An 11,532-nucleotide genomic window follows, 5' to 3' on the forward strand; every position below is an offset into this window, starting at 1 on the left:
GCGTCGCAAACAAAACGCGTCGGGGAAGCCAGACAGCTGCAAAGGGGCGGGGTAACGTGGAGCGAAAGCGAGGCTGGTGCAGCGGGGACGCGGAGAGAGGATTGGAGACGCGGGGTGGGTGGGGCAAAAAGGCCAAAAGTGGGCGGGACCTGCGCGTGTACTGTGTTATGCTGCGGGAATCCGGCAGCTGAGGTGGGGCTTGCTGTACACTTCGGGGAGCGAGTTAACATCCGGCCATCGTCTGGAACCGGAGAGTCGCGATAACCGTGGGCTACGTTATTGTTTGGAAAATGTGTCTTAGATTCTAAATAATGTTCTTAATATAACACACGACTCTTCGTGATTAAAAAAAAAAAGGTCAAGTGCAAATATCTAAAGCCATCACACATTACTCCACCAAAGTTAATTTCCAGTCTTAGACTCTTTGTTTCTAATAGGCCCTGGCTGGTTGGCTCAGGGGTAGAGCATCCGCCTGGCGCCCTCTACCTGAGGTCCTAGGTTCGAAATCCCGGAGACTCCAGTTTAAGTGCGGGCTCACCAGCTCGAGGGTGGGATCATTGAAAAGATTCCATAGTCACAGGCTTTAGCCCAAGGTCGCTGGCTTGAGCAAGGGGTCACTCGCTCTGCTGTAGCCCTCCCTGCCCCGCCCAAAGCACATATGAGAAAGTGTTAATCCAAATTCGGAGGGACCCGAATTATGGAAGACAGGAGCAAGGTCCGTCGTTTACACATTAAAGCTTTATTGTCTAGCTTGGCCAATATTGGGCAGATAAAATGTATTATGCTCACTTTGTTAAAGAGGCCATCGCCCAGGTGATATTAATGTGTGTTGGAGATCGTTGTAACCTGGGGCTTGGTTTTGGGATTAAGCCTTTCCCACCCTTTTTGCTGTAGGGCGGTACAATCCAATCATGCCTCAGAGAAGTGACTTTGTATTAGAGACTACCCTATTTTGTATATTGGATTAAAGGTTGTGAAGCTACACTATAAAATGGGGGCAGAACGGGACTTGGCGCTTGGTTCCTGAGATTAGCAAGAGAGAGCAGAGGAGAGCAGAAGGAGGCCACGTGGAGTAGGCCAGGAGAAGCAGCCAAGATGGCGGAGTACTGAGTGAGATGCCAGTCTGTGTAGAGTTTGTATCTGGGATAAGGAAGGAGATGGGGAACTGAGGAGAATAAGGTTGGTGAGCTAGAAACCTTTGATTCTAGGAAACTCGGATAAGTCAGTGGCTTTGTGAGCACTGAGTGTGACTGGGTTTTGGAGCCCAGTGTGTATTTTTACTTGCCCGCCGGGTGCAAGGTAGGATTAAAGGTTATGGCCCATCAGTTTTTGGCTCCATGGTTTCTTTACCGACTGTCCGAATCCAATGGGAACCTGCATGTGAATGGCCACGATGGCGGCTCCTGGCTTTACATTTGGCGTAGTCTGCGGCAGGATTCGATACAGATTGGCAAGGAGCCTTTGAGTGGTGGAGTAGTGTTGGGCAGATAAAATGTATTATGCTCACTTTGTTAAAGAGGCTGTTGCCCAGGTGATATTAATGTGTGTTGGGGTGGGCTAAAGGCAAGCAGAATCCTTGTAGCCTGGGGCTTGGTTTTGGGATTAAGCTTTCCTACCCTTTTTGGTGTAAGGTGGTACAATCCTATCATGCCTCAGAGAAGTGACTTTGTATTAAGAGACTTCCCTATTATGTATATTGGATTAAGAGTTTGGATTTCTACACTATAAAATGGGGATGGAACGAGAGTTTGCTCTCTTGGTTCCTGAGGTTAGCATGAGAGAGCAGAGAGAATAGAGCCAGCAGCGGGAGGAGGCCACGTGGAGAAGGCCAGGAAAAGCAGCCAAGATGGTGGAGTGCTGAGTGAGAGAGATGCCAGTTTGTACAGAGTTTGTATCTGGGATAAGGAAGGAGATGGGGAACTGAGGAGAATAAGGTTGGTGAGCTAGAAACCTTTGATTCTAGGAAACTCGGATAAGTCAGTGGCTTTGTGAGCACTGAGTGTGACTGGGTTTTGGAGCCCAGTGTGTATTTTTACTTGCCCGCCGGGTGCAAGGTAGGATTAAAGGTTATGGCCCACCAGTTTTTGGCTCCATGGTTTCTTTACCGACTGTCCGAATCCAATGCGAACCTGCATGGGCCGGGCTGCTGTGATAGTGGCCCTGGCCGTGGCATCTGGCTTTACAAGTAGAGGACTGGCTAGTGTTCGGGTTCCCCATGGCTGTCCTCTTGGGGATCGTAGGCTGGCTGACTTTTACAGCCATGCGTGAGAAAACCGAGAGCTCTGTGGAAGAGGCTGCCTGGGACCTGCAAACTGAGCAGCGGGAGGAGCTGGAGCAAACACAGGAGAAACCGATGCTGACCCTGGAGCTGGAGGAAATGCTGGAGGAGGAGGCCAACCAGGTGTTCGAGATTCGCCTGGAAATGGAGCAAATGCTGGAGGAGGATTCAGAGGTTCGTGAGTTGCAGCTTGCCCTGGATGTTGCGGAGAGCCAGCAGCAGCAGGAGGCCGGGGCTGAGGCTGAGGCTGAAGCTGAGGCCGGGTCCGGAGCTGCAAGGTCTGCGGAGCAGAAGGCGGCGGCAGCCCGGGGCTTGAGCCTGGCAGCGGGAGCTGGTGTTTTCAGTTCCTCTTTGGAGGATGAGGAGAATTGGGCTGGAGTTGTGATCTGCAGTCTCCAGAAGATGGAAGCCCAGCTGGAAGGAGCACCTACTGCGGCCCTGGTAGGTCTGCGATTTTGGGACACAGGTCTGGACACGCTCTCCGGAGCAGAGATGGAAATGCTGACTGCCATTGCCATGTGCTCCTCTTTGGGACAGTGTAAGACCTGCGAGGATGGCAGGGATGAGGGGGGTGGCTGACACCCCATGTACACGGACTGTACGGGATATTTCAAAATGAATATGAAGTGATAAAATATTCCCTAATTGTTGTGAGCAGTATAATAATAAAGGAATAAACTGTTTTGCATTCTCACAACTGTAAACCTACATTTGCCCCACCCTATATTAAAAGTCTATAACAAATAAAAGAATAAAAATAGCCTGACCAGGCAGAGCACAGTGGATAGAGCGTTGAACTGGGACACAGAGGACCCACGTTTGAGGCCCCAGGGTTACTGGCTTGAGTGCAGGCTCCTCTGGTTTGAGCAAGGCTCACCAGCTTGAGCCCAAGGTCGGTGGCTTGAGCAGGGGGTCACTGTCTGCTGTAGCCCCCCCCCTCCCCAGGTCAAGGCAGATATGAGAAAGCAATCAATGAACAACTAAGGTGACACAATGAAGAATTGATGCTTCTCATCTCTCTCCCTTCCTGTTTGTCCCTATCTGTTCCTCTCTCTGTCTCTCTCTGTCTCTGTCACACACAAAAAAAAGCATAAAAAAAGAAAAATAGCACTGTCCAGATAGCTCGGTTGGTTGGAGCATTGTCCCAAAGCACAAAGGTTGCTAATTTAATCCTTGATCAGAGCACATACAGAAACAGATAGATGTTCCTATCTCTCCCTCTTCCTCTCTCAAATCAATTTTTAAAAAAGAAAACTGGCTTTTATTCCTTTTTAAATGTGAGTACAGGGGATCTTCGGGTTACAACAGTCTCAACATATGAAGTTTTGAGTTTACAATGCTAACTCCCAAAAAATTTTAAAAAAGATGGAGACATGAGTGTTTCAGCTTACACCGTTAGCATTGTACTTATGGACTATGTGGGCAAACTAGTTTGGTTGCCTGCAGAAGAATATGCAGTAACACAGTATTTAAGTGAGGGTATTGGAGTCCCCTAGTATGCTTACCTATGCCATTTTGGACTGTTAAAAGCACAAAGTGTTCCATTTGTGTTGCTTTGTTTGGTGACTTGCTTCCTCCCAATAGGTCACTCTCCTTCACCCTGCAATGCCCCTTCCAGTGTGCAAGCCAACTACAGGAATAAAGGTAAGGAATTTTTTTTTACACTCATTTTTTTTGGTCATTTTTTCCTGTTACTACAGTACAGTATATATATGTCCTTCTCTTTTTTCTGTGGCTTAGCTGTGTTTTTATGTTCTAGATTATGATTTTATAATTGTTAGTATAGGTAACTGACTTAGGCTAGGGTCTGTTTCGACTTACACCAGAATTCGGGTTACGTTACTGTCGAAGGAATGGAACTGTGTTGTAACTCAACGCCCCCCTGTACATAGCAGTGAAGAATAGATGTTAGAATGACTTTGGGCTGCTGCCTTAATTCATGCTAAAAGACCAGCAATTTTACCCAGCATTGCCATTGTACCATCAGTGCAAATGTCAATGCAGTGAAAAAGCAATTTATGTCTTACTTTCATTATAAAAATAATTTTGACATCAATAACTTTCTGAAATTGTCTCAAGTACCTCTGCCAAGGTTCCTTGGACCACACTTCGAGAACTGCTGCCTTAGACCAGGGATCAGCAACGCTTTTCTCTGTGAAGAGCCAAATAATTATTATTTTAGGCTTTGTGGGTCATATAACATCTGTCATGACTACTCAACTCTGCTCTTGTAATGCAAAAGTGGCCATAGACAATCTGTAAATGAAAGGCTATGATTGTGTCCCAATAAAACTTATTTATGACCTGGCCTGTGGTGGTGCAATGGATAAAACATCCACCTGGAATGCTGAGGTCAAAGGTTAGAAGCCCTAGGCTTACCTGGTCAAGGTACACATGACAAGGAACCAATGAACAACTAAAGTGAAGCAGCATTAAATTGATACTTCTTGTTCCCCTGCCCCTCTCTCACCTCTCTCTGTAAAAATCAATAAATAAAATATTTTAAATAAATAAGTACAAAAAAAAACACCCTTTATTTATGAATACAGGCAGATTTGTTCCAGGTAGTAATTTACTGACATTGCTTTAGACAGTACAAATGATTTACGGGCTTTTTTGTTTCCTTTTTTTCTTTTTTCAGTGAGAGAAGGGGAGGCAGACACAGACTCCCACATGCTCCCCCACTGGTATTAACCCAGAGAGCCCACTAAGGGGCGATGCTCTGCCCATCTGTGGCATTGCTTCATTGCTCAGCAACCAAGTTCTTTTAGTGCCTGAGGTGGAGGCCATGGAGCCATCCTCAGCCCCTCAGGCCAACTCACTTCAATCAAGCTGTGGCTGCAGGAAGGAAAAGAGAGAGAGCTAAGCAAGGGGGGTGGGGGTGGAGAAGCAGGTGGGCACTTCTCTTATGTGCCTTGACTGGGAATCAAACCTGGGACATCCACACGCCAGCCAACACTCTACCACTGAGCCAACTGGCCAGGGCTGGTTTCTGGGCTTTTAAATCTCAAGATGGCCCTGGCCTGTTTTCTCAGTGGTAGTGCTTCTCCTCCCCCTTCCCCCCCTCTCTCTTTCTTTCTCTTCCCCTTTTGCAACCATGGCTCAATCAGTTCAAGAGTATTAGCCCCAGGCACTGAGGATGGCTTTGTGGAACCTCTACCTCAGGCACTAAAAATAGCTCAGTTGCGAGCATGGCCCCAGATGGGCAGAGCATTGGCCCCAGACAAAGGTTACTGGGTTGATCCCAGTTGGGGTGCATGTGGGAGTCTTTCTCTCTATCTTCACTCCTCTTATTTCAAAAAAGTGCATGGGAGCCCTGATGTTATGACAAGGAGGCTCTACAAAGCCAAGAAGCCCTCATTCATCTACTCAAATGTAACTTGATCACTCAAACCTGCCAACACAGGAGACTACCAGCACCCAAGCTGACAGCCTCTGACCTAGTGTTGCTATGGCTGAGCCAGTGCTGAGCAAACCAGACCCTCCTCTCCTTCTTGAAACCTAGCACAAATGTCCAAAGAAAGAACTCAGTGCTGACAAATGTGAACTATTTATGAATTTAGGTATAGAATCCTTCCCAGTAGAAGATCACCACCACCTTAAGACTCTGGCAGTGGTCTTCAGACTTTCTTTCAGCAACAGGAGGTCCCTCTCTCATAAGAAATCTTATAGAGAATGCCACTATTTAATCTAGACTAAAGAAGAGGTATTCTGGTAAAGTGTGTGCCCCCAGAGCCCCACTTACTTTGCCTCCCTGGACTAACCCTGCAGATGGCCTGGAGGTGCCTCCACAATCCCACATACTCTGAGGAATACAAGTGGAAACCCACTGCCTTCTGCATAAAATGAAGGGACTAATCTTGAAAATGAACCTAGGAAAATCCTTATAGTTTTTCTTCTCTCTCTTTTTGAAAAAGATTTTATTCATTGATTTTACAGTGTTGTAAAGTACCATACTTTAATCCATGAGTTACATAGAGACACCAAGTCCAAATGAATTTTGGGGGAATTTATTAATTAGTCAGCTAGCTACATGGGGCATGATCCCAAATCATGTAGCCCTCTTTCCGTTCTAGACCTTCTTTTATACAAAATCAAGTACTGGCTGGGGTGGGTAAGGAGGGAGCATAGTACAAATAGTCAATTCCTAACAAGCTCACAACATCTATGTATAGGATCTCTTAAAAGGAAAAGCATTCTTACACCACGAGATAACACAGTAGTGATAATTGTTTTACATACCGGCAAAGACATTCCTAAATCTTCTAGTGTCTATCCCCTATCCCTGTCGCCACAACGAAATGGTTAGTTTAGGATAAGGAGAGAGGCTAAATGAAAATACCTTTACTAACAGTGCTGGGGCTAGCTAGTATAAGCTAGTCCCGCTTGTTTAGTTTACAAGCTTTTATAAATATAAAGGATTTCAAGAGGGATGATTAATAAAAAGCATATAAAATGTCATAGAATGTAGGTTTTTCAAGCAAGGGGAGTGGTCTCGTGATCCCTTTGTCTAGAGCAGGGGTCAGAAACCTATGGCTCGCGAGCCAGATGTGGCTCTTTTTTTAAAAAAAATTAATTTTAGGCCCTGGCCAGTTGGCTCAGTGGTAGAGCATCGTCCTGGCGTGAGGAAGTCCCGGGTTCGATTCCCGGCCAGGGCACACAGGAGAGGTGCCCATCTGCTTCTCCACCCCTCCCCCTCTCCTTCCTCCCTGTCTCTCTCTTCCCCTCCCGCAGGCGAGGCTCCATTGGAGCAAAAGATGGCCCAGGCGCTGGGGATGGCTCCTTGGCCTCTGCCCCAGGCGCTAGAGTGGCTCTGGTCATGACAGAACAATGCCCTGGATGGGCAGAGCATCGCCCCCTGGTGGGCATGCCGGGTGGATCGGGTCGGGCGCATGCGGGAGTCTATCTGCCTCCCCGTTTCCAGCTTCGGAAAAATACAAAAAAAAATTTAATTTTAATGGGGTGACAGTGATAAATCAGGGTACATATGTTCAGAGAGAACATCTCCAGGTTATTTTGACATTTGATTATGCTACATTCCCATCACCCAAAGTCAAATCGTCTTCCGTCACCTTCTAACTGGTTTTCTTTGTGCCCCTCCACTCCCCCAACCCCCTCCCTCTCCTCCCCCCCTACCCCGCCGTAACCACCACACTCTTGTCCATGTCACTGAGTTTCATTTTTAAATCCCACCTATGTATGGAATTATATAGTTCTTAGTTTTTTCTGATTTACTTATTTTGCTCAGTATAATGTTATCAAGGTCCATCCATGTTGTTAAAAATGATCCAATGTCATCATTTCTTATGGCTGAGTAGTATTCCATAGTATATATGTACCAAGGCTTTTTTTTTTTTTTTTCAGAGATGGAGAGAGAGTCAGAGAGAGGGATAGACAGGAACAGACAGACAGTAACGGAGAGATGAGAAGCATCAATCATTAGTTTTTTGTTGCGCATTGCAACACCTTAGTTGTTCATTGATTTCTTTCTCATATGTGCCTTGACCGCAGGCCTTCAGCAGACTGAGTAACCCCCTTGCTCGAGCCAGTGACCTTGGGTCCAAGCTGGTGAGCTTTTGCTCAAACCAGATGAGCACTCGCTCAAGCTGGCGACCTCGGGGTCTAGAACCTGGGTCCTCGGCATCCCAGTTTGATGCTGTATCCACTGCGCCACTGCCTGATCAGGCTGTACCAAAGCTTTTTAATCCACTCATCAACTAACGGACACTTGGGCTGTTTCCAAATCTTCGCTATTGTTAACAATGCTGCCATAAACTTGGCGGTACATTTCTTCTTTTGAAACAGTGCAATGGTGTTCTTGGGGTATATTCCTAAAAGTGGGATAACTGGGTCAAAAGGCAGTTCAATTTTCAATTTTTTGAGGAATCTGCATACTGTTTTCCACAGTGGCTGCACCAGTCTGCATTCCCACCAGCAGTTCAGGAGGGTTCCCTTTTCTCCACATCCTTGCCAGCACTTACTCTGTGTTGTTTTGTTGATGAGTGCCATTCTGACTGGTGTGAGGGGATATTTCATTGTGATTTTAATTTGCATTTCTCTAATGATTAGTGATGTTGAGCATTTTTTCATCTGCCTATTGACCATCTGTATGTCCTCTTTGGAGAGGTGTATATCATTTCTTTCGCCCATTTTTTGATTGGATTGTTTGTCTTCCTGGTATAGAGTTTTAAAAGTTCTTTATAAATTTTGGTTATTAACTCCTTATCAGAAATATTGTCAACCATCTTCTCCCATTGTGTAGTTTGTCTTTTTATTCTGTTCTTATTGTCTTTAGCTGTGCAAAAGCTTTTTAGTTTGATATAGTTCCATTTGTTTATCCTGTCTTTTATTTCGCTTGCCCGTGAAGATAAATTGGCAAATATATTGCTCCGAGAGATGTCCGAGAGCTTACTGCCTGTGTTTTCTTCTAAGATGCTTATGGTTTTACTGCTTACATTTATGTCTTTTATCCATTTTGAGTTTATTTCTGTGAATGGTGTAAGTTGGTGGTCTAGTTTCATTTTTTTGCAGGTAGCTGTTCAATTTTCCGAACACCATTTGTTGAGGAGGCTGTCTTTACTCCATTGTATGCTCTTACCTCCTTTATCAAATATCAATTGTCCATTAAAGTGTGGGTTTCTTTCCGGGTTCTCTGTTCTGTTCCATTGATCTATATGCCTGTTCTTATGCCAGTACCAAGCTGTTTTGAGTACAATGGCCTTGTAGTATGACTTGATATCCAGAAGTGTGATATCTCCCACTTTATTCTTCCTTTTCAAGATTGCTGCGGCTATTTGTGTTCTCTTTTGGTTCCATATAAATTTTTGGAATATGTGTTCTATATATTTGAAGTAAGTCATTGGTATTTTAATTAGTATTGCATTGAATTTATAAATTGCTTTGGGTAATATAGACATTTTAATGATATTTATTCTTCCTAACCATAAGCACGGTATATGCTTCCACTTGTTTGTATCTTCTCTGATTTCTTTTATCAATGTTTTATATTTTCCGAGTACAAGTCTTTAAATCTCCCTGGTTAAATTTATTCCTAGGTACTTTATTTCTTTGGTTGCAATGGTGAAGGGGATTGCTTCCTTAATTTCTCTTTCTGACAGTTCATTGTTAGTGTATAAAAATGCCTCTGATTTCTGAGTATTAATTTTATATCCTGCCACCTTGCTGAATTCATTTATCAGGTCCAGTAGTTTTTTGATTGAGACTTAGGGTTTTCTATATATAGTATCCTATCATCTGCAAATAATGATAGTTTTACTTCTTTTCCAATTCGGATGCCTTTTATTTCTTCTTGTTGTTGTCTGATTGCTGTAGCTAGAACTTCTAGAACTACGTTAAATAAAAGTGGTGAAAGGGGGAACCCCTACCTTGTTCCTGATCTTAAGGGGATTGCTTTTAATTTTTGCCCATTGAGTATGATGTTGGCTGTGGGTTTGTCATAGATGGCCTTTTTCATGTTGAGGTATGTTCCCTGTATTCCCACTTTGCTGAGAGTTTTGATCATGAATGGGTGCTGAATTTTATCAAATGCTTTTTCTACATCTATTGAAATTATCATGTGGTTTTTCTCCTTCCTTTTGTTTATGTGATGAATCACATTGATTGATTTGCAAATATTGTACCAGCCTTGCCTCCCCAGAATAAATCCCACTTAATCATGGTGTATGATTTTTTTCATATATTACTGGATCTGGTTTGCTAATATTTTGTTGAGGATTTTAGCATCTAAATTTATCAGGGATATTGGCCTATAGTTTTTTTTCTTTGTGTTCTCTTTGCCTGGTTTCAGAATCAGAATTATGCTCACCTCATAAAAGGAGCTTGAAAGTCTTCCTTCCTCTTGAATTTTTTGAAATAGCTTGAGAAGGATAGGAGTTAGTTCTTCTTTGAATATTTGGTAGAATTCACTTGTGAAGCCATCTGGCCCAGGACTTTTCTTTTTTGGGAGTTTTATGATAACTATTTTGATCTCATTTGTTATAATCGGTCTGTTTAGATTTTCTGATTCTTCCAGATTGATTTTTGGAATATTATATGTTTCAAGGAATTTGTCCATTACATCTAGGTTGTCTAATTTTTTGGCATACTGTTCTTCATAGTATTTTCTTACAACATATTGTATTTCTGTTGTGTCAGTTGTTATTTCTCCACTCTCATTTCTAATTTTATTTATTTGAGTCCTCTCTCTTTTTTCCTTGGTGAGTCTTGTTAAAGGTTCATCGATCTTGTTTACCTTTTCGAAGAACCAGCTTCTGGTTTCATTGATCCTCTGTATTGTTTCTTTAGCCTCTATGGCATTTGTTTTTGCTCTGATCTTTATTATTTCCTTTCTTCTACTACCTCTGGGATTTACTTGCTGTTCTTTTTCTAGTTCTTTTAGATGCAGAGTTAAGTTGATTATTTGAGCTTTTTTCTAACTTTTTAAGGTATGCCTGTAATGCTATGAAAAACCCTCTCAGGACTGCTTTTGCTGTGTCCCATGAATTTTGAGTTGATGTATGCTCATTATTGTTCGTTTCTAGAAATTTTTAAATTTCTTCTTTAGAGTGACGTCACGGAAATGGCGCCATGAGCAGCGCGTCCGACAGATCTCCCCAAAATCACAACAAATTTATCAACTAGAAACAGAAAAATTTATCCTTGGAGCATTCCGGAGTTCCACACAAACTGAAAGCGAAAGGACTGTTATCACTTGAATCTGAGAGACGAGGGTGTGGAGAAAGCTAACTACCGCAGGGACGTTCATTCAAGCCACGGAGGGAGTTCGCCTGTGTGCTATCAACAAGACCACCCTCAGATGCCAATAAGAAAGAGGAAATCGAATATTATGGATACAAAAGAAAGAGAGGTAACACAAATAGATGTGGAAAAATCTATGGAGAAAAGACTTAACATATTGGAAGCCTTGGAGCTAAATGACAGAGAAATTAAAATAGAAATCTTAAAAATACTCAGAGATATACAAGAAAACACAGAAAGGCAATTTAGGGAGATCAGAAAACAACTCAATGAACACAAAGAATATATTACCAAGGAAATTGAAACTATAAAAACAAATCAAACAGAAATGAAAAACTCAATTCACGAGCTGAAAAATGAGGTAACAAGCTTAGCTAACAGAACAGCCCAGATAGAAGATAGGATTAGTGAAATAGAAGACAAACAACTTGAGGCACAACAGAGAGAAGAAGAAAGAGACTCAAAAATAATAAAAAACGAGAAAGCCCTACAGGAAT

The sequence above is a fragment of the Saccopteryx leptura genome, chromosome 3 (assembly GCF_036850995.1).
Source record: "Saccopteryx leptura isolate mSacLep1 chromosome 3, mSacLep1_pri_phased_curated, whole genome shotgun sequence".
NCBI lineage: Eukaryota > Metazoa > Chordata > Mammalia > Chiroptera > Emballonuridae > Saccopteryx > Saccopteryx leptura.